The sequence below is a fragment of the Aptenodytes patagonicus genome, chromosome Z (genome assembly GCF_965638725.1).
Source record: "Aptenodytes patagonicus chromosome Z, bAptPat1.pri.cur, whole genome shotgun sequence".
NCBI classification, from domain to species: Eukaryota; Metazoa; Chordata; class Aves; order Sphenisciformes; family Spheniscidae; genus Aptenodytes; species Aptenodytes patagonicus.
The window spans coordinates 55,226,453-55,250,688 of NC_134982.1; the positions used below are offsets into that span (position 1 = coordinate 55,226,453).

At 47.5% G+C, this 24,236-nt stretch overlaps 1 long non-coding RNA gene across 2 annotated transcripts; it reads right to left on the minus strand.

Annotated features, from left to right (window-relative positions):
• Positions 1–431: 431 nt before the first annotated feature.
• Positions 432–23,822, minus strand: LOC143173087 (uncharacterized). Of its 2 annotated transcripts, none has more exons than XR_012997468.1 (2): positions 23,644–23,822; positions 432–1,417 (listed from the first exon to the last, which is right to left on the minus strand). It is a non-coding gene; the product is annotated as an uncharacterized LOC143173087 (long non-coding RNA). The 2 variants fall into 2 exon arrangements; XR_012997467.1 differs by lacking the exon at positions 432–1,417 and adding an exon at positions 16,404–16,796.
• Positions 23,823–24,236: the final 414 nt, after the last annotated feature.

Below are 24,236 nucleotides of genomic sequence, written 5' to 3' on the forward strand. Positions count from 1 at the left end.
CGGAGTGGAGGCGGCGCTCGGGCCCCGCGGCCCAGGCGGCGGCGGCGGGGGGAGGGAAGAGCGGGGGCGGTTTGGGGCGGGGGTGGGGTGGGGGGACGGGACGGGACGGGACGGGACGGGACGGGGCGGAGGACGGCGGGTGCGCGCCGCCGCTCGGCGGAAGGGGGCGGGGTAGGCGGCGTGCGCCTGCGCGGGCTCGCCGCTCCTCTCCCGCCCGCCGAGAGCCTGGGCGGGGGGGGGGCGCGGGCACCCCGCCCGTGGGTGGCGCCCACCGGTCTGCCCGCCGCCGCCTCGTCACCGCAGCGGGCGTCGGACTCACTGCGCAGGCGCGGCGGGCGGGCGCGGGGCGCGGGGCTGAGCGGGCCTGAGGGAGGGGGTGCCTGAGGGGGAAATACAGTTGCGTATGTGTACATACATACACCGCTTACAAGTTGTTGTTACAAGTTTATTAATACACACGTACGTGTTCACAGGGGGCAGGGGGACCTGAAGGCTGCAGCCTTCTCCTGCAGGGTGGCTGTGGGTGGTGTCGGGTCGCTGAGGCTGTGTGTCCGTCTGTCCATCCAGCGGATCCGAGGTGGCCGGGAGCTGGGGTTGTTCAGCGTCTCTTCGCTGGCACGTGTATTGCGAGGTGGCTGTGCCGCCGAGTGAGCCAGCTCCTTGCCTCAGCACGCCGAAGGGTGCAAATTGCCCTGTCAGTCCATGTAGGCGCAGTGGGTAATAACGTTTCCTTCCCAGTCTCCCCGCAGCGATGCTGTAAGATGGTGGGCCTGTTCAAGATGGGCCCAGTTCGTTAGCAGCATTGACTGATGCGCAGAGAGCTCAACTGACACAACAGGAAAGAAGCTTACCTGTCACCACGGCAAATTTCCAGTTCAGCACGGTGAAAGACTTTCCTCGATGTATTGTTACACCTAGGACAAGCTTCTTAAAGACCGAATGTCTTCAAAATTGTGACAAGCCTCACGATGCGCATACTGCAAAAGCTTAGTTCTCTGCCATAGTCATCCCAAGCTTTATAACTAACATTTATAAGTTGTTTGTCTGCTTTTCCTAAAGTCTGTATCATCTTTTCTGCATTATCATTTCCACCTCACTTCAGTCCCGTGCATACAAATCGGGAGCCCAGGAGGTTACTTGCTTATCAGAGAAGCTGGTGCAGTGGATGGGACAACATAGTGCTTTGATTCCGCCAGTGCTGGTTTCAATAGTTAGTACTTACCTTTGATGAGTTATTAACCTCTGTTTCCCCTAAGGTACTCCTTAGGCAGTGAAGAGAGAGCCCTGCTACAAATAACCTTTAAAGTTGAGCCATCTATACTGGTAAAAGAGACCCCTGCCCCAGGTCCTTACAATCTCTTCCATCGGTAGGTGTGGGATCTCCCAGTGCATTTTCTTTGTAACCAAGGCTGTCTTTCTGCAAAAGAGGACGCTGATGTTAGGCTAACTTAGTACCATTATGTAATTAAACCCCAAATTTCTTAGTATTGTGTATTGCCTTGAGAAGTTCTACTCTGCCACATTGCCAACGTAACACTTGTAACAAAAAATATCTTTTAATTCATCATTACAGTAAGCTTGGCTTCATAACAACTTCTTAGCAGCAGCGCAGCAGAGCAGGGGCCAGCAGGCTGCATTGCAGTACAAGGGAAAGTGGGAGACACCTCTCCCTGCAGGAGTGTATGAATGTGTACATGTGTTGCACACACAGCTGGTGCTGCTGCTTTTGTCATCGTCCACCTCAGGCTCTGACACACAGCTGCTAGACAGCCGAAGCCTCTTAGGGCTTTCGCAACCAAAAAGAAACTGCTGACTCTTGCTAGTAAGAATCCAGCATTCTTGGCAGCACAGAGTAACTTGCTTGCATTGCATGGAGAGCCATTGAAGGAAAAAAAAAAAAAAGAGGCGTGAGATAAAATATCGCTTGCTATTTTTTGCATGGGTGATTACAACTTAAAATATGCTGCTTGTTCACTTTCACTATTGCCTGATACCAGATCTAATTCTGTACTTTGCAGATAAAATAAAAGGGATTTTTTTAAAACTTTTCATTCAGCAGTCCAGCATATGTAAGTGCTGAGCTTCACATGCAAATGTGAACCTTGTGCTGAGGGGTTGTGTCAGTTTCACTACTCTCTTCTGCTCAGAATATGTTAAATGTAAACTACTCATTCTGATTTTTGTGGTTGCTGGTTATGGTATGAAACAGTTCTGCCCAGTTTGTGGTGGGGCGAGGGTTCATTTACGTGGTGGCTGTTTAGCTCTGCTGTAAGGGCTTGTAAAAGCCTCAGCATAACTGGGAATCGACTCCAAAGGCTGTGAACTGCTAAGGACAACGTTTTTCCTGACCGTTTATTTGAACTTTGAGAAATAGAATGAGAAAAAAAAAAAGCTGTGATTTTTTTCTTCCCCTGGTACTGAGTGGTACAGGAACTTAGGATGACTCACTGTACGGGGCCTAAATTAAATAAACAAGTTCTTGGTGTTTCCTCTACCTCAGCCCCTTTGGCTCCATAAAATAGGTTATGGCAGAGCTTGACTCTCCAGGTCTTTCTTCGGGCTGCTTCCCATCAGTTGCAGAATTGAGGGCTGGTTTTTTTTTCCCAGAGTACTCTTGTCTTTCAGTTTCACAGTACTCCTCCTTGACAGCCAGTGCTTGGGTTTTCTTCATTTTGTGTCTGAAGTATTTTGAGTAATTGCCCTATGTTCAGACTGGAGTATCACACTTGCTGGCTTCTTTTACAACAGTTTGTATGCTGACTCAGTGAGCGTACAAACCTCTTCTATGCAAATAGAAAAACTTACATTGATTTGAAAGAGATGTGAGATGAAGCCCAAAAGTTAGAAAGAGATTTTGATGGCAAATGCATACAGCGATTACTTTTTGTTCTTCAGAACTCCTAGATTTTCATTTCCAAGTAACTTGATCTCCCTGGCACAGTTACTCCAACTTCATGCCACTGTGGCTTTGTCCTGCTCAACTCTTCTCAGTCCATGATTCCCCAGTAACTACTGTCTTCCAAATGGATGTGTATGTTTTCATGTCTTACAAGTTGCTAGGCGAAGCCATTAATTACAGCTGGCTCTTGCAGAGGGGGAGTAAAACACAGTGAAACCAACGTGTAGTAGGGAAGATAACTGCAAAGTCTTTGTGCCTCCGGTACACCTTTCCCTGCAGCCAGGTTTCCTTAGGTAACCCCAGCGGTTCTGGAAGTTGGAACGATGCGCACATTTAAACCACACAGAGGGACATGAGTCAGTGCGGTCCCCTTTCTGACTGAAAGAGCTATCCAAAGCTTAGGATCTTGATGGGAGTTTATCAGAGTGTGTATACATGCTGTGGAGCCTACAGTAGCTTTCAGCTGGAGTCTGTGACCTCCTAGGTCTCTCTCAGTAACGTTGCATTTAATGGAAGGAGAATCTGACAGCCGAGACAGTAAACAGGTCTGATGCAAGCCTGCTTATTTACAGTGAATGTGCAAGGACCTGATTCTCTCAGCTGCTGGTCACCCGGTAAAAGCAGTTTTGCTGTTGTTGGTAACAGACCACAGTCCTTATGCTAACTGTGAGGCCAGAGGACCAGGGTCTGTTGTGCTTGTTGACGACTTGTGAGAACTTACTTTGTGAAAAGAAGCTTTGTAAGGATGTCTCACGTTCCGATGTGCAGTTTGAGTATAAGGTAATAGCAAAGGCCTTAAAAACTTGGATGTGGGCTAAAAGAGCATCCCCAAGGCTATAAAAAATTCACTAGTAGTCAGTTACTGGTCATGGACAAAGTACAGCCTTGAGACCTGAGAAAAACTGTATCATAAAGAGAAAAAAGAGGAAGAAGCTAAGCCAGAAAAATGTTGAGCAACAGGATAGTATGCCTGACAACCTGGGAAAGTAACACCGTCAAGCCTCGCAGTGCGTGAAGTCCATCAGGCAGAGGCCTAAGGCCAAGACCCTGCTTAGAGAGTCAAACATCTTAGGATAAGATCTCACCACTGAGTGAACTTTCTCACTACGCATATTGGTTCAAAGCTGTGAGCATACTCCTGGCTTCAAGGACTCTGACTGCTTTGGACCCTTAGACTCGACAGCATTGCCCAGGGCTGTGCATAACAAGATCAGTGTGTACATGTCTGTGTGTTTTTACCTCAGATAATGTGTTTCACCTCTTCAACCACCAAAAAAATCCCTATTGCATGTTACTACAGTTTGTCTAGTTACTCTTGGTAAAAGGCTCTGCAGTTTCTCTGGCAAACATCAAGGCAAATACTTGCATCAGTGCTCGTGGTAAGTCAGAGCATTCAATCTCTGCACTAACTTGCAATAAGTGCCTACACCCTGTTGCCTGGGTCATCCTACTGTCTTAGATACCTGTATGTTATTAAGGCTGCCAATCATTATTAGCATTACCATAATTTTTACCAAGTCCTACACAGATATTAGGACTGATGTCCTAATGATGAAGAATATGAAGGTGATTCTCGCCTGTCCTGGTTTCGGCAGGGATAGAGTTAATTTCCTTCCTAGTAGCTGGAACAATGCTGTGTTTTGGATTTAGGGTGAGAACAAAGTTGATAACGCACCGATGTTTTAGTTGTTGCTAGGTAGTGCTTACACTAGTCAAGGACTTTTCAGCTTCCCGTGCTCTACCGACTGAGAAGGCTGGAGGTGCACAAGAAGCTGGGAGGGGGCACAGCCGGGACAGCTGACCCAAACTGGCCGAAGGGCTATTCCATACCATATGACGTCATGCTCAGCATATAAAGCTGGGGGAAGAAGAAGGAAGGGGGGGACGTTTGGAGTGATGGCGTTTGTCTTCCCAAGTAACCATTACGCGTGATGGAGCCCTGCTTTCCTGGAGATGGCTGAACACCTGCCTGCCGATGGGAAGTAGTGAATGAATTCCTTGTTTTGCTTTGCTTGCGTGGGCGGCTTTTGCTTTACCTATTAAACTGTCTTTATCTCAACTCACGAGTTTTCTCACTTTTACCCTTCCGATTCTCTCCCCCATCCCACCGGGGGGGAGTGAGCGAGCGGCTGCGTGGTGCTCAGTTGCCGACTGAGGTTAAACCACGACAGTCCTTTTTGGTGCCCAACGTGGGGCTCGAAGGGTTCGAGATAATGACAGGTTTGATTGGAATGTGCTAGATCGAATTTATACCTGTTATAGCTGTTTAGCTATTAATTGGCAGGCTCCTGTGCTTGCCATGGGGCTTGCTTGCCTTACTGTATATTAGAGTCTAGTGCTTGTTAGTGGCTGCTTTTTGCTTTCGCTGCTTGCTGTACTGCTGTACCGCTTATCATCATATTCTACTGTGCCTGGGAACATTTTGATAACAGCAATGGCGATGTGCCTGGGCTGGCAGATGGCCAGGGCATCGCTGCTGTTTCTGTGCTGCTGTACTGGACAGGCTGGAACTCCAGTGTGAACTCGAGTCGAAGGGACTGTGACCTGTGGATGAGTCCATGCGGGAGCAGGACACCCCAAAGCGTCTGTGGCCGTGGATAAGCCCATGCCACAGCAGGTGCATCTCGAAGCGTCTGTGGCCGCGGTTATGTTTGTGCTACAGCAGGTTTACTTCTGAAGGGACTGTGGCTGCGAGTAAGGCCACGCTGGAGCAGGTATATCTCTGAAGACATTGTGGCCCATGGAGAAGGCCGTGCTGGAATAGGTGCATCTCAAAATGACTGTGGATAAGTCTATGCCGCAGCAGGTGTACCCCTGGAGAGACTGGCTCATAGATAAGGCTCCACTTGGAGCAGGTACTACCCTAAGGGACTGCAGTCTGTGGATAAGTCCAAGCCGGAGCAGGGGCAAGGGGAGGAGTTCATTGCAATGTTAAACCCTATGGTTTGATCCGAAGGGACCAGGGGCGGAGATTGTAATGGAAACACCTTTAAATTGTTGTAACCCATGATTTGAGTTGCATGTTATAGAAATTACTATAGCAGGAACCACCCGAACCAGTGGAGGACAAGCCTTACAGGAAGCAGTGCAAGTGCAGCAGTGACCTGACCTGAGCTGGCTTTGGTACCCAGTAACTCCACGCAACACACCACCTCTCCTGTCCTGAGTGACCACCATCACAGATGGAGACCAAAGTCACGGACTAAATGAACTCAATGGATATTTCATGGACATTTCTGGACATTTTACAGACATTCCACAAGGATGGTCCATAGACTAAGGGAATGATATCTGTGTGTTATATCAAAGGATGGAAAGCGGGGTGGGTGGTTAATGAGGTTGTACTGGAAAATATGGGACTTGAGCATGACGTAGATGGTATAGAATAAGGGGTGGATACTGTCCTGGTTTCGGCAGGGATAGAGTTAATTTCCTTCCTAGTAGCTGGTACAATGCTGTGTTTTGGATTTAGGGTGAGAACAATGTTGATAACACACCGATGTTTTAGTTGTTGCTAGGTAGTGTTTACACTAGTCAAGGACTTTTCAGCTTCCCGTGCTCTACCGACTGAGAAGGCTGGAGGTGCACGAGAAGCTGGGAGGGGGCACAGCCGGGACAGCTGACCCAAACTGGCCGAAGGGCTATTCCATACCATGTGACGTCATGCTCAGCATATAAAGCTGGGGGAAGAAGAAGGAAGGGGGGACGTTTGGAGTGATGGCGTTTGTCTTCCCAAGTAACCATTACGCGTGATGGAGCCCTGCTGTCCTGGAGATGGCTGAACACCTGCCTGCCGATGGGAAGTAGTGAATGAATTCCTTGTTTTGCTTTGCTTGCGTGGGCGGCTTTTGCTTTACCTATTAAACTGTCTTTACCTCAACCCACGAGTTTTCTCACTTTTACCCTTCCGATTCTCTCCCCCATCCCACCGGGGGGGGAGTGAGCGAGCGGCTGCGTGGTGCTCAGTTGCCGACTGAGGTTAAACCACAACATCGCCCCAAAGAACTGACAATCTAAGGAAGCAAGGAATGAAACGGTGCTTGCAAGAAAGCAGCACTTTCATAGCAGAAGTTATGTTTCAGACCTTTTGGAGGGGAGTGCTGACTTTTCAAAACCAAGTGAGAAGCAACAGGAACAGTAGCATGGCCTGCACAAGGCCCTGAAGGTGGAGAAAGCAGCTTGTATTGGCTATGCTGAACCCGGGGGAGGTATGCAGAGGGCAGTACTCTAGGTGGCTGCCTGTGAGGCTGGATACCAGCAGATGAGCAGCAGCAGAGATACGGGAGGAAGAGGCAAGATTTTGAGCTTGTGATGGTGGTTAGGAAGAGGTGTTACTTAGGTAGATGTGTAGAAGGACTCCAGAAGGGCAGCACAGTCTGGAGAGGCTTTGGATCAAATGGAGCACACACTGGTAATGGGAGAGGTGAGGGAAAGTAGCAGAGTGACTGGCAGGCAGTAACATGAAGAGGTCCCTCCTTACCCTTCAAGAAAGGCTGCGTTTACATCTTTCACAAGTGACCTATCCTAGAAAAATGTTTCGAAAGCGGGCATTTTCCACTGGCTGTTGACATTAAATGGGCACGAATTAGTGTGGGGTGTCCTAGGATGTAGTGTTTATTTTTCCATTAGGGTGAGATTTTCCATTGAGCTGATGGGTCTCCGTTCCACATGCCTTTATGCAGAGCTCCCATTCGCTCTCTCTGTAACACGTATTAGCAGAGAACGCCAGTGCACCTTTCTGGAAGGCTGAACCAGCTGCAAGCACGTCTCTGGAGCAGGTGAACTGGTTCCTAGATTCCGTTTTGCAGTAATTGATACAGTGTGAATTAATTCACCCTTAATCTAATTCCGCATGCACTCAGGAGCTTTATCTGTCTCCTGTTGGCAGCATTCTTTCTTTCACTACAGGAGTAATTCAGAGGTTTACTTGAGGTATGAAAGTGCTACCAACCTTCCACAGTCATTCTCATTTATTGTGCAAGACAACACTGAAGCAGCTTCACTCTGTGTTTGTCATGATAGTAAAGAGCAGCTGCTCAGGTTAATCAACTTATTAGACCGTGAGGTATTAGGCAGTGACCATGGGAGCAGTGGTAACTTGCAGCAAGGTAGTTGTTACCACTTCAGCCACTACCAGCTGCAGGCAGAAGAGGGTCTGGATGTTGCTTTCTCTTGGCTTTATCCGTGACCTCTCATGTCTGCATGCCTCAAGGTGTGGAAAAAGTCATCAAAAGGGGCTGGAGGCTTCAGGCTTGGAGAAATCCTGATCCTCCCTTGGATGAGGGAAATCCTTGTGTGCATTTTCAGCACCACACCCAGAAGCATGGAAATTCCCATTAGAGTTTCCATCAGCACTTGGACACCATGGATGTTAGCACTGGAGTCTGCACAGAAGCACCTGTAGTTCATATACACTGACATAAAGTTAGTATGAGATCAAAATGAAACCCAGCCTTTAGTGATAAAAGGGGACTGAAATTTCTGTTAAGTAGGGATTTGCACTTGGGGTCTTTTGTTTTGAGAGCGATTGCTTTTTTGTTGTTAGCATTTCAGCTTGATTGGCACTCAAACAGCTGCCAAGAATACTGGGAATTCACTATAATATAACAGTGTGGCAAGTGCATTCAACTATCATCTTGACAGGCTTATATATTTATTACACTAATTATGTGGGTGTAGTAATTGTATTAGGAATATCTAGATGATATTTCCCATCTGTAAAATCAGTACCAGGCATAGGGAAACCCACAAAAGATCTCTCAGCTGACTTTAATCTGCAAAATTTCCTTAAACGTATCATAAATTTTCTAATTCAGTAGCAAAACCTTTGATTTTATTTTTTTTCCCCTTATACAGAAATTTAGGTGCATGACTACAGTAAGTACATTAACTTCCTAATTTGAAATCCCTGTTAATTCATTTTACCCCATTTATTAAGGAAGCAAGGGACGAGGGGTGGGGAGAGGAATCTCAATTCAGGGAGTGGCTGCAAGGCATGCTGCCTCTGAGAGCTATTCCTGGAGCATTGCTTCTGACAGTCCAGCTTTACGCCAGCGCTGTGCCTGCAGTTAGAATCTAACCCCTTCATACATATTTTTGTTTGTTTGTGTATAGGCTCTCTTGCAGTTATATCAGTGTCATTTTGCTACTCCAGGATATGAGGTTTGCCAAGAAAGGCCGTATGGGAGCTTGCAGTTGAATACCAGGCTGCATACTGCACGTTGCCCAAAGCATTTTAAAGCAGAGGTCATCTTCCAGGCTTGTAACAGTCATGGCTAATGACTCTGGAAGCTTAGCCCATGAGTGTCAATGCCTGGAAGAGGCTATTGACTGGGCATCAGAATTAAACTCTGTAAACCTGCGTGTGCATAAAGACTACTTGTCAGTAAGGAGAGGAAGGTACTGAATTCTGTATGCTTCAAGAGAGTTTATTTGGAATTGCACAAATCTTTTTATCCGTGAAAAGTTTCATTATTTAATCACTGGTTTCTTTGGAGTGCTAGACAGTTGAAAGGGAAAGGAATAAAAATGATTTGGGTTTGACAATTGCCAGTGTGTGTCTCCGAGGACAGTTATCTGATGGCTGGGTCTGTTAGCAGGAAGGGCTGTTGTTGCTGTAGGGGGATTTTACAGTGTTTCAGAGTGCAGACTCTTTGCCAACTATTTTCATATTTAGGCTTTGTTTGAGCTTCTGTCCTGTCTTTGTCCCTGCCTGTGCTGTAATAACAAGCACAAATGGAAGCCGGAAGCTGCATATTGGCCTTCTGTAGGTCTGCAGAGCTGCTATGGAAAGGCCAGACGTCTGAATATTTCCAAAGCAAGGCCAATTATTGCATGAGATGTTAGAATGGCAAATAATGCGGTCAGCCAGGGAAGCCCATTGCTATTTCTGCGATTTGACAGTGTCACAGTGAGGGTCTTCCCAAATTCAGGGCTGGACTGAGCAGTTGCAGAATGGATTGCTGAGTGCACTATGAAAAGCTCCTAGGGAAATGACATCAGAAATTGGCAGCAATTAATCTGGAACATTGATTCCAAGAATAATATTTATCTGAAAAATAATGAATCAAATCCTACAGGTCTAACTGGGCCTACTATGAATAAATTAGATCAGTTTATTTTTGTATGAGTCATTAATCATATTACAGTCATCATTGTGGTTATCTGAAAGTATTTTAATTTAATCAAAATGCAGTTAAAACTCATTTAAACAAATTTGGCCTCAATTGTACTGCCCCACACACAGACTAATCTTTTCCAGGATGGTGCGAGGAATTAGACACCAAAGTAGATCTTTCTATAGAGACTTGACTATGGATTTGTACATTACTTGATTTTGAGCATGCACTTTCCAACACTTTGCTTTTTACCCTGACTACCAGATAAAAGAGGACAATATGCTATGCTCTGAGGCTTTTGTCACAGTGTTCATAGCTTGTACAGGCCATCTGCTGTGGAGTAATATAGCTGCTGCAGTACGTTGCTTTCCTAGCATATGCGTAACCTGACAGCTGGAGAGTGTGAGCCCTCTGGATTCATCAGGAATTCACTTCTATGTGTAGCTACTCTGTCCATGCCATATGTAAAACAATATTAACTCCTAGGTCACAGAGACCACGGAAGCATTGTGTATGCAGGGATGTGGGTAGCTTCTAGTCCAAACTTCTACTTGGAGTGGGGTCAAGAATGAATTCAGACCCTAGTGCTCAGACCTCTGTCCAGCCAGACTTTGAAAACCTCCAAGGACAGAGATCCCACAGCCTCTCTGGCTCCTGCTACAGTGCTTAATTATTCTCATTTTTTACCCTTCTAACCATGCTGAACCTCTCTAGTTTCAGCTGATGTCGCTGTCTCTTGCCCTCCTGCCAGGCACCACCGGGAAAAACGTGTCCCCGGCCCCTTGATCCCATCCCCATAGGCACCAGGGTGTGCTGTGAGGTGCCCCAAACCCTTCTCTACTCCGTGCTGAACCAGCCACAGCCCCACAGACCCTCCTTTCAGGGCAAGTACTTCAGTCCCACAGTCCCAGTGGCCTCCCCTGAGCCTGTCTGGTTTGTCAGTGTTATCTCCTGTCTGGGACCCCAAACAGGACGTAGTGCCTGGATGAGGCCTGATGGGTGCTGAGCAGAGGGGATCACCCTTGAGCCCTCCTCTGGCTAGAGGAGAAAGATGGGAGAAGACCCGCCAGAGCGAGCCAAGTGCTGCCTGTGACCCCCTGTGGGAGGAATCGGGGGAGCCCAGAGGGCTGGCCGGCAGTGCTGGGGTGTGGGGAGAGCCTGTGGGACTTTGTCCTGCAGCCTCCCAGGGAGGCACGAGGTGTTACCGAGTGAACCTTCTTGCCATGTGTGCCTGGAGACATCTGCCACGGCTGGAGTGACCTGACGGGGCCCTGGGGAGGCATGGCCGAGGCCTCGGTGACTGGCGTGAAACACCGATGCCGAGCACAAGACAAGAGGTGGGGGGATGGAGCGGGCAGTGGTGTTGTGGTAACCCCAGACGCGTGTGCTGAGGCCGCAGCGCTGCCAGGGTGAGCGCCGCGGGCGAGGATGACCCTTTGTGGCATCCCCAAGCGATGGACGGTGATGTCCCTAAGCGATAGGTTCTGATGCCGCTGAGGGATGGACTGTGATGTCACCTGGTGATGGACTATGATGTCCCCGAGCAATGGATTGTGACCAGGTGTCCGTAGCTTCTTATATCCGGGCACTGAGTCTCACCCAGCCAGCTCGTGCCCACACTCCACCTGAGCGAGTTCGTGAGGTTCAGAGTGTTGAGCGAGGCCTTTGGTCCTGGTGTCATTCTCGGGGAGTTGTTTGTTGCAGCTCTCAGGGCCTGACCCCAGAGCTGTCAAAGAATTTTCCTTGGCCCTGCCAGCTTCAGGCAGCCGAGACACCCAGGAGGCGCGCTCGCAGCAGCAGAGGTGAGCCGTGCGGGGAAACCTCACCCTGGGGTGGGGAGCTGGGAGGGTTTCCTTCTTGAGGGACCTGGGTGTTTCTTCCACCCTCCCTGGACCAGCCAATGACCGTGGCGCCTCTTCCCTTTCTAGCGCGACACCCCCTGCTGCAGTGCCAGTGAGAGGGAGCATCTTGACATCTCCAGCTCCCCCCAGCCCACCGCAGCACGTGGAGAGCATGGCCACGGAGCTGGAGGACCGCTGTCCCATATGCCTGGACAGCTGGGAGGAGTCCAGCTACGTGATGCCATGCCTCCACCAATTCTGTTATGAGTGCATCCTGCGGTGGGCTGAGAGCAAGCCCGAGTGCCCCCTCTGCAAAAGGAGGGTGACCTCCATCTTGCACTCGGTGAAGGCGGACGACAACTTTGAGGAGCATGTCCTCCCACCGCCTGCAGCACCATCAGTTGTTGTCCACCTGATAGGAGGAGCTCCTGGCCGTCCAGCTGCCCACAGTCTCCATCACCCGGCAGCGTCCCAGCCATCAGCTGCGGGGCTGGTGCCCAGGGCTCCTGTGGGCAGCCTTCATCCCCACATCTGGGCACGCCTCTTCCGAGAAGACCCAGCTCTGCTCCGGCCCGTGAGGCTCTGGCTGCGACAGGAGCTGCGGCTGATCTTTGAGGGTGGCCGCTGGGAAACAGCAGCAGCACAGAGGCTTGTCCTGTCCATCCTGCACCTCTTCGGCCTCGATGAGGAAACTCTGTTCCAGCTGCTGCAGGCTGCCCTGGGCCCGCACACAAGGAGCTTTGTGCGCCGGCTGATTGACACCATCGTGGACCGGTGCAGCGGGGAGGCCAGACGTCGCATGGGCCTGGGGGACACCCATGCTGCTGAGGAGCGGGAGGGCAGCCATGCGGCTGCCCCCAGCCCCGCTGCCTCCCGAGGGGGGTCTCCTGTCCCCAGTCCAGCCCCCTCCAGCAGCCCTGACAGATCTGAGGCAGAAGAGCTCCCCAGCACCTCATCGGCTGCCCTTCGTGGAGGTCTCAGCAGTGCCCCCTCTACCCCTGTTTCCACCCACAGGGAGCAAGAAGAGCCACAGGAGGACGCAGAGGAGGCTGTGCCCGGGCCGTCCACTCCCAGCCAGGGCAGTGAATGCTCCCCTCGGGGGTCCTGGCGAGCCCCGAAGAGGAGGGCTGGCAGCCCTGAACCCACTTCACCTCCGAACAAGAGGCCACCCCACCGGCAACAGTAGGAGGGTGCCCCAGGAGCTGGCAAAACCAGGGCCAGGCCAGCAGCTGGGGCACCCACCAGTCCCCAAGGAGACCAGGAGACCGTCATTATTAGTCTAGCTCTAGTGATCAAATAATACAATAAACGTATGAAAACTACAGAAATAGTCTTGGTATTTCTAACAATGTAGTTGGCGTTGCTATCCCCACCTGTGTTGGTTTCTCATGTGGCCAGAAATGGCTACCAAGAGGACTCGGTCCATACTTTCCCCAGGGGCAGAAGTGAGGATGACTGTCCTGGAGTTCCTCAGATCATCCTCTTGCCTTTTTTAAAGGTGGGGTGCAACATTTGGCACTCTCTAGTCTTTGGTGCCTCCCCCAACCTCCACAATCTTTCAAAGATGACAGAGAGTGGCCGCAGAGTGACATCAGCCAGCTCACTCAACACCCTCAGACAAATCCCGTCAGGGTTGATGGACTTGTATGGGACAAGATTCCTTAGGAGACCTCTGCGTTGAACGTCCTCTGGTACTGGAATTCCTCTGCTCCTTGATCCCTGCCTCTGCGCTGAAATGCCTGGGAATAGTGTCAGTGAAGACTGAGATGAAGAAGGCAGCAAGTACCTCAGCTTTGCCCACATTTGCTGTTACTGTATCACTCAACCCATTTGGCAAGCAGGCACGTACTTTCCTTGCCTGATTTACTATTTACGTAGCAGCAGAAGCCCTTCTTGTTGCTTTTCATATCCCTTGCTAACCCTGGCTTAGCTTTGGTTTTCCTGATCACATCTCTGCACATCTCAGCAGTGTTTCTATATCCTCTTTCATAAACTGTCCTAACTCCCACCACCTGTATACATCTTTTTTTGCATTGCTTTGCCACGAATTCGCTGGTTAGCCATGCCAGCCTCCTGATATATCTGTTGTGGTTTTTTCTTGAGCATCAGCATGGACTTTTCTTGCGTTTGGAGAAGATTGTCTTTAAAGGCCTGCTAGCCCTTTTGAGCTCCTTTGCCCTTCAGAGTTGGCTCCCACAAGAGCTGCCTCCCACCTACCTCTTCCCTGAATAAGCCACAGCATTCTCTCATGAGGTCCAGGGCTACTCGCCTTCCTAAACCCCGCCAGGATCTTGAACTCCGCTGTATCATGATCATTACAGTCATGGCTCCTATTCACTGTCACAGCCCTGACCAGTTCTTCCTTATTCTTAAGTAGCACATTCAGGACACCATCACCCCAGGTTGGTCCATCCAGCATCTGTATTATCCCTGACACCCTCCAGAAATCTCCCTGATGGCCTTTCCCTTACAGCAGGTGCCAGGGAGGTTGAAGTCCCCTAGGAGAACCAGTGCCAATGACCAGAAACTCAGCCATGCCAGGAACACTGTAGTTCTGTGTCCACACATGGTGCTGTAGCTCAAACGTAGAAACTAGGAGTATGAGACAGGGCCAGCAGATCAAATATGACTCCTAGAAACATCTTAAAAGAAATTAAGGTTGGGTTTTTGTTGTTTGGTTCAGGGGTTTTTTTTGTCCTTATGACTCTAGCAATAAAGTATGATGGGTCAGAAACCCCCTCTTCTGAAACTGAATGTCTTCCTGTCTCCAGCATAAATGTATTTGTGGTCGGTTTAAACCTATTTGGTCTTCGGCCAGCATGGCCATTCAGGATTTCAGCATTCATACCGTATTCATGTACAGTAATTGTACTCCTCTTGGCTTTCATTTTGTGAGACTAAATATGCCAAGCTTCTGTAGTTTTGCCCTCTTTCCTATGATTATTTTAGTTGTCCTTCTCTGCACCTGTTCCAAATGGATTTAATCTTTCTCGGACTTGAACTGGACCCTACACGACATCTCACTAGTATGATTTGTGCTTCTGGGTCTTTGCACCTGCTCTGTGAAAGCACTTGCCTTTCTCACAGCACTGTCTTCTTAGTGACATGCAGATATGTTAGGACCAGTTACGCACACTTGCCTTGCTGCCTTGGCAGTTTTCAGCCACTGATCTCCAGCATAGAGCAGAAATTCTTGCTGTTGTTGCCAAAGGGATGACTTTGGAGTCTATACTGCTTACATTTATATACCTTCTTCCAGTTCTGAGAGTCACATTTTTTTCCATGTGGACAGTGCCTGTAAACTTTGAGCTAATCACTAAGTTTCTGCATGGTGCTTCCACTTTTTGCAACACAGTCATTAAAGGAAATTTCCAGTAAGATGGGTCCAAATAGCAGTCCCTGAAGAATCTCTCAAACAACTTACTTCCAAGCTAATGATCCCCTGCTGTCATTACAGATCCCTCTGTGCCTCTTCTTCCTGTAATCAACTTCTTAGCTGCTATACCATGATGGTACTAATCCCCATTTTTGCCAGTGTCACTAATTATTTCTAAGATGACATCGAGTCAAATGGATACTGTTTCTGCTGTGCAAAGGGCGTCAACAGAACAGCCAATATTTTTTGATGGCTCTTGGCACTCAAGGCTATTTCTATATGACTATAATGGAAGGTGGTGCAGCCTAGACTGTGCTAGCAAGCACAGATTTTGGATTGCTTCAGATGACTTGGGCTGAATGATACTGTTGTGTCTAGACATTCATCATTCAGCATTCATGAACTTCTGTATTTACTATTTGCATTTACTGTGCTGAAGTTTGTATACACAGAAAGAAGCAGCATGGTCTGGAAGATAAACAGTCTGGAATTGGTAAGGTACAAAACCAAATTTAGCTCTGACATTTACTCCCTGAGCAACTACCTCTGCCTTTCTAACTTCCTCTCCAAAGTTCAGCTCATCTACACCTAGGTCAAGTTTATCAGTCTAGTAGTTGCTGTTATACATTGCCCAGAGATCAACAAAATGAATTTCTGATCTCAAAGTTGGCCTCTCCACACTTCAAAATTGATCTAAGCCCTGTTTAAAAGAGGAGACAGTAGGGCCAGTTTCTGATGCTAAATAGCGACTAAGAGAGCTGCATACTTGCACCTTTGTACTAACACATGAACACAGATTTCAACATAAAGCACAGCTTTAAGTTACAGAAAAAAAAAAAGCTCAGCCATCTGCACCTTTCAAAAAAAGCAGAAAGATGTGGCTATTGACAGCTCTGAGTGCTCCCTATGAACCCACAAGGGCTTGTTTTAAGGAGAAAGCTTACATTCTCTGAGTGGTGACTCCAGCGTGGTCACATTGATTAGCATAAACAACCTTCCAGTACCTTTAAGCAGACAATTTTTACAACAAGGATATTCTCCACAAACTGATTTACAAATGTAAAAGCAATGTAGTGGTTTGAGTATGAACAAAATTGACAAGACATTTTAAGTAATTACAAAAAGACACTTAAAAAAACGTTTCCCAATACTGCATACTGACAAACCAGTTAGAGGGGTAAAACAAGTTTTATTTAGAGATGCATTAGTGGCCTTCGTTTAGATAAGCAAATAAAAAACAAGTTAGAAATACAAGGTGTGAAGCTCAGACATTCAAGTTTGGGGGATTGGGATAAGGATTTCAGCCCCAGTTCTGTTCCTTTCCCTGAGCTTAACATGCCTCTGATACAAAAACAGGGAATGACAGAGACAGGGAGAACTAGGCTCAGTTAGCTTTTAGACCACACTTCGACTCAGTATGCTTATAGCAGTCACAAGCCCTTTCCTCTTCTTCTCACATTCATTTGATGCTCCCTGCAGGGCAGCATGCAGAGGAGAGCTGCTGAGGCCTCCTGCCTGGCCCTTACAGGGCCTAGATAAGACATTTTGCACTTCACCATATCCTGTAAAATAAAAAGTGATTTGTTTCAGTGAGTCAAATCCATCCAAGTATCCTGTCTGGAACAGTGACCAAAGATACAAACCTCGGTGGGAGAGACATTGGCAGCCATATCCTTCAGGCCTGTAAGTTTACATAGCCCTATAAATTTCCCTTCAGGAAAGTATTTTCCTATGTTTCAGAAATACAAGGAAAATACTTTCGAAAGGTTTGCCAGTAAACATGCCCTTGTATGCAAAAGGGCAGCAGTGAGACTGTAGACAGTAGCATGGTCATCTGCTCGTTTTATTTGTTAATTAACATGTACTCTGATCTCCCCATAAGTTCCAAAGGGAACACCTTCCGGCTTGTTGTTATCCATATCAAGGACAGATATGTTTACTTACCAATCATACCTGCAAAACAGACTTTAAATATAAGACACAATTATGTACAGACCTATCCCTAAGCGCATACAACCTGTAAATTTAACTTCTCAGTTTACTGGCCACCTTGGGAATAGTGGTCCAAGAAAGTTTGGATTATTGATAAATACAGCACATAATATTGACCAATTATTAAAAGTACAAAGGTAACTTTTTCTTGCTGACAGCTAAACTGGATAAGAACTTTCCAAATAAAACAGTTGTAAAATTATGGTCATACCACCAATGCATTTGAAAAACGGCTAACATGTAAAAACATATTCTAATATGAGTAAACTTAGCTGTATTCATAATTTAGGCTATATTAACCTTTCCTTTATGAAATTTTAAAGAATATGTGTCATCCTCCCCAAAGTTCTGTGGAAATTATATTAGAACATTCATTAGAATTTAAGGAAAATATTGCTGAATATGTATGTGAAGGCCTAGCTTTCTTCAGCCAAGAATTAGAACAACTTCCCTTGCTTGAAAATTCTAACTCTAGCCAGGAAACAGGGAAAAAGATAGAAGAAGAAAAGCACTAGCAAAAAAAACCCAGACAGTTAATAAAATAAACATGAATTATCAGAGAACATAACTTGAAAATGCTACAGTCTGCAAAGAAAGTATAAAAATAATGAAAAAAAATGCAAATGCTCCCTGACACTCTTATTCTGGTAATTTCCAAAGCTACCACTTTTGCAGAGTCATCTATCAAACCTCAAGCAGCAAGTACAAGCCCTTCAAATTCACACCTCCTCTGACTGTGCAAGCACATTCACTCACCAATAAAATCCTAGGAGATGCAAGAGCAACATAATAATCCTCTAGAAGAGGAGAAAGATACCTCAAAGAATTAGAGAAAAATATCAGGACTTGAGACAGAAAGACATCTTTAACCTAGAAGGATCATGAGAGCACTTTTCTTCTAATGACTACGATTATAAACTCTCAGGAAAATACTAAAACAATCCTCTTAACAGCAACTGCTGCATGATTAACCGACACTGAAACACGTGTAGGAAGGAGGCTGTCAGAGTAAGTTCATACTTCCTCACAAGCCTCAAACTCAGATTTTACCATTTCACCCAGCAATATTCTCTGGCTCTTGCAGAACTGTTTCTAAAGTTAATTTTTCTGACAAATACAATGAACTACTGTGCTGGCTGGGGTAGAATTAAGTTTCTTCACGGTAGTTAGTATGGGGCTGTGTTTTGGATTTGTGGTAGAACAGTGTTGATAATACAGGGATGTTTTCGTTGTTGCTGAGCAGTGCTTACAGAGTCCAGGCCTTTTCTGCTTCTCACACCACCCCACCAGCGAATAGGCTGGGGGTGCACAAGAGGTCAGACGGGGACACAGCCAGGACAGCTGACCCCAACTCACCAAAGGGATATTCCACACCATATGACGTCATGCTCAGCATATAAAGCTGGGGGAAGAAGAAGGAAAGGGGGGGTGTTCGAAGTGACGGTGTTTGTCTTCCCAAGTAACAGTTACGCGTGATGGAGCCCTGCTGTCCTGGAGATGGCTGAACACCTGCCTGCCGATGGGAAGGAGTGAATGAATTCCTTGTTTTGCTTTGCTTGCGTGGGCGGCTTTTGCTTTACTTATTAAACTGTCTTTACCTCAACCCATGAGTTTTCTCACTCTTACCCTTCCGATTCTCTCCCACATCCCAGCAGGGGGGAGGGAGTGAGCGAGCGGCTGTGTGGTGCTTAGTTGCCAGCTGGGGTTAAACCACAGTAACTACAAATTCAGCAAAACTAAAATGACCAAAACTAAACCTATTACTTTTATATCTTCTTATATCACCCAAAAAAAAAAAAAGAAAATAACTTTCTTATGAGATAAACGTACTACTACTTACAATTCATTCATCTATATATTGAACTCCATTAACCCTTATTCTTCACTAATGCTGCTAGATCAGGTGTTTTTCCAGCAGAAGCCCACAGTTTACCAGGAGCGCTCTAAGAAAAATGATCAATACCTTTTACAGCAACCATTTGTTTCCATGCATCTTTCCCAGCACCAGACAGACCAAGAATTGATGCAAAGTATGCTTTAAAGTTATGTAGGCTTTCAATACTCATCTCCTTTTTTCTATTAGATGCTTTAGTATAGCTCTCAATATACCAAACAGATACAAACAGATGTAACTAATAAAATTTTGTGGGTTCACAAATAGTATTCGCTCTTGTATGGGTTCACAAATCATACTCTATCCATTCAGATGATAGTCTGCACTAATTCAGACATTTATCACTTCACTCTTTAAAGAGAATTAAAGCAGCTTGTCATTTTATCATAGACACTCCCCATGTACATATTAAAAAGTACCTCCCTTATATGTACCACCTCATCGTTATTACAAAATCGTTTTTATACTCCTTAAAAATCAGAAAATACAAATTCTCTGCTATGACATTGTCTTTTGAAAAAGGAGAGGTTTTTTTTCCCTGCAGTATACCTGTTTTATCTGGAAAAATGAAATACATGCCAAACCTCACTTTTTCCTTATTACATACCCTTTGGATCCTGCTTCACTTTTGCTGGAGCGCACTCCCCACACAGTTAATACAGCTTCAGTTACTACCTAGCCTAAATTTTTAAACTTAAAAACCAGGAGCTTCCAGCGCCAAAGGGGCATAACGTTAGCATCCAAAAATCCCCATACACATGTTTAACAATAAAGTACAAACATATTAAGGGTGCACCAGAACATACAGAAGTTCAAACTTCCACAACTAAGTGTCCTGTTGACACGGTGTTAAACAAGCAGGCATTTCCTGGGTGTTCAAACATTGTGGTGGAACAGTGAAATGTGAAAGCCCATATTATGTGACACAGAGACTGCGGCCAAAAGACTACTGACATCCTGAATATTCCTCGCGCTTCTCTGCATTTTGACAACAGGGTTTTTAGGTTAACAGCACAGGGAAGCTGAAAAAGAAACAGGACAGACTTACTGTCAACTGGTATTTCACTTGGAAAGAAAGTTAAGAACATTTGTTGAGATCTTTTAAAAGCCTATTTCATGTCTGTGTAATGATAACTACAAGAGAAGCGCTAGATTTAGAAGCCTACAATGTCATCACTGTCACCTCAGGCAGGAGATGTGGCTACACAGGTCTACATCAGTTTCAGAGAGGGCTTATTATTTGCTCCTAACACAACGCTTAAAGACTTAACGCTTAAACTTAGAGACAGAGTATTTACTCTCTCACAGACAGTCGACAAACACAAGCAGCAGCTTGTGTAGATAAATGCATGCTTTCATTTATCCTGGTTAAGTTTGAATGCTCAAGTACCAAACTGTCCTGCTCAGAACACCAGAATGATTACAACAGGTAAATCCACCTCTCTACAGGGCACAAGGAGTACAACATTGATCCCAATGCACTCCAGAGGTTTTTCCCCCAAAACTTAACAAAAACAGCCATGCCTGCAAAGATTTCCCCATTTGATAATAAGCCTTCTCAAATAATAGGGCCTGAGGCTAAATCTTTTCAACTTTTTTAGTCAGTCAAAATATTTGACAGTCTCCATCTAGCACTTTCACAAACAAGAACACTCCATGCTTCAAGTCTAATTTTTATTCAGTCAAAATATTCAGTGGACCGATAGTTTAAAAAACAACTAAACCAAAGCTAAAGTCACATTATTAAAAGCATGTTTTGAACTTCAAAATTCAACTGTCTAATTAAGCAGGAAAAAAAAAACCAAACAGTTGCTTGTGTAAAAATTGTAACAAGCTTAATTAATTATGAAGTGTGTTGCTTTAAATTCTCACTGGAAGGTTTGTTTAAATATTCTTTACTATTAATGACAGCTTTCAGTTACAAGCATAAACTCTTGTCAGAATACTACCTTGCACTGTAACATCAAGTCTCTTCAGATTAATTTTGTATTGAGAATAAGGGGAGAAATTGCTAGAACCAGAAACCAATTTTAGAGAACCAGAATCCAATTTTAGAGCAACAAGTTTCCTGGGCCTATCACAACTAGACGATTTTTGGCCTTGTCACAGTATAGGGCACAGCTCCAAGTAAACAAGCCTACCTCTAGCAGAGAAACACACGCATACACAGTTCAAAGACTAAAAGTAATGTTTCCTGAACTCCACAAAACAAACACATTTGTTTCAAGGTGTTAGAAAATTAATCTAAGAAACCAGTGCACTTAGCTAAAATTAGTATTTTTCAAAATCAAGACTGAGAACTTTCAAACATAGACTTGTGAAACACCTGCTTAACAGATTACATTTCTAAGCATTTTCCAATTTTAACAGATTTGGTTTCTAACTGAAGGCTCAGAAGTGTTCTCTTTATTAAGTTCTACGATTTACAAACACTTTCAAGAATTTCCTCATCATTTTCTAAAAAGTAGATGAAGGAAACTTAAATACATTTTCCACCTCCACATCTCTACAGCCAATAAGATCAAGGCTTCACCACGCTCACTTTAAAATGAAGTTCTCCTCAAATCCTACCCACATTTCCTCTATCTTACCACCCATTCCTAGCCAAAACCTGAAGTATTATGCTAGTGAGAAGCATTCTTCTTTCAGTTACTGAGCTACTGGAGCAACTACATTTATAAACAGAGAGTGCAGTCTAATTTCCCATAATCCAATTTCTAGCTAATGCCTTTTGCTGTCTCATAAGCTGGTGAGGGTTTTGACTGTCAACATTCCTTCAGTCCTCTCCTTGATTTTATTTCCCAGGACCTTACCGAACACAGAGAACAGGAGAAAAGATGAGAAGAGAGCTTTTCGCAGTAACAAGTAAAGACTAATGTTTTAAATCCTTGAAGGTTTCTAACACATGCTTCAGCTAGACATTTGCCATCTCCTTCTGCCACACTGTTCAACCAAATGAACTCTCAGTCCGACTTTAACTGTCGTCCTTTATTTTTCTTAAGATGGAAGTGGAAGAGAGTAAACCAACAGACTTTATAAAAGCAGATGCAACGTTCCATAGTTTCCAGAGTTTCACTGCCCAGATGTCATGTGAAAGGCTGCTGCAGCCACACCTTCAGACGCTAAACTCCCCAAGTCTTTCAAAAGAAGGCCACAAGGATGTCGGGACTTGGCTATCGGAGGCAACCATCTGTGCTCAAGCAAGTGACAAGGCAGCTTCCAACCCTGCAAACTCATTTAAGGCCCTTCCTCTCACCTCAGAACACGATTTCCCTGATGATTTTTCAGCAGACTCCCATGTGCCAATGGAAAAGATTCACCTGCAACACATTCTCTCCCCCCTCCCAGCCTTATAAGTACAGAGATACACAGTCACTGCAACCTGCCAACAAGGGGGACTAACTCTATTATAAACCTCACCACACACCCAAGCGCCTGCTCTGCAGGAGACACCAACATTCACCCTACAGCGGTTAGCAGAATCTCACATGCACTCCCTCACCTCATAAGCGTGGTTTAATCACTGCAGCTCACACTGTAGGCAAAACAATAAAGCCTCTCCGCAATCACCCACCTTCATCACAGTATACACTTGCCTAAGCGTACAGAGATGCAACTACGAGCAAACACTCACGAGCTCCTCTCCAGTACACGCTCCTGCAGAGAAGAGCCCTACATCCCTCCCGACATTCCCACCCTGTCTAGGCGGGAATGTGTAGAGAGCAAGCACCTCATTTTCCTTCTGCTGCACTACCCCCTCCAAGAGGTCACGACCCACTCCCGGTACTCCCTATATAAAACAGCAGAGATTACTACTTTGCCCTGTTACCCACTAATCCACGGGTGTGGGCACGTATATTCCTGAAAGGAAAAACTTTAGCTTCCTATGGTCCTCTTGCTCCTCTCCTCCACAGTACAGCGTGAGCTATTCTCCTTTCCACCTTCTGGGCATTCTTCCCCAAAACAACGAGGAAAGTCCATCCGCAAGGGGACTGGCCACAACAGCCCCTTTCCTCCAGCTATGAAAAGTCACTCTCACCTAGCAGGAGACCCTTCTACACCCCGAGAAAAAGGGGTCACCCCACGACCGCCCGCGCTCCCGCGGAAAAGGGCCCGCATCACCCCCGCTGAACAGCCCCGCTCCTCTTCCCCACGGTGGAGCTCACAACCCCCACACACACGTCCGGCCCCGGCCCCGGCCGGCCGGCCCCCGCACCCCCAAACTCCTCCCGGGCCGTCACCACATCACCCCCACACAAGCCCGGCCCCAGGCCCTCACAGAGACTCCGGCGACCCCTCCCCCCCGCACACGCTGCCCGCCCCTCCCCCAGCGGAGAGGTCCGTCCTCCCCCTTTCCGCATCTCGCCCCCCGCTCCGGGGGCAGAGGAAAGGCCCCCCCAGCTCTCCCCATGGCCGCGGCCCGGGCCGCGCTCTCTCCTCCGGGAAGGGGGAGCGAGGCCTGAGCCCGGGAGGGGACGGAGCGCGGCCCTCCCACCGCCTCCCGCCCCTGCGCGGGCCCGCACCGTCTCCTCGGGGTCGATGTCGATCCGGAAGGTCTGCTGCTGCAGCGTTTTCAGTGTGATCTGCATGGCGGCTGCGGGCCGCCCGTCGCGGTCGCGCTCCTGCCCCCGCGTCCCCCGCAGCGCAGCGGGACAGGCGGGGAAGGGGAGAGGGAGGAAGAAGAGGAGGAGGAGGAGGAGGAGGAGGAGGAGGAGGAGGAGGAGGAGGAGGAGGAGGAGGAGGAGGAGGAGGAGGAGGAGGAGGAGGAGCGGAGGAGGCGGAGCAACGGCTCGCCCTGTGCCGCGCGGCCCCGGGGCGCCAGTCACACTCACCGCGCGGCGGCAGGCGGAGTGGAGGCGGCGCTCGGGCCCCGCGGCCCAGGCGGCGGCGGCGGGGGGAGGGAAGAGCGGGGGTGGCTTGGGGCGGGGGTGGGGGGGACGGGACGGGACGGGACGGGACGGGGCGGAGGACGGCGGGTGCGCGCCGCCGCTCGGCGGAAGGGGGCGGGGTAGGCGGCGTGCGCCTGCGCGGGCTCGCCGCTCCTCTCCCGCCCGCCGAGAGCCTGGGCGGGGGGGGGGCGCGGGCACCCCGCCCGTGGGTGGCGCCCACCGGTCTG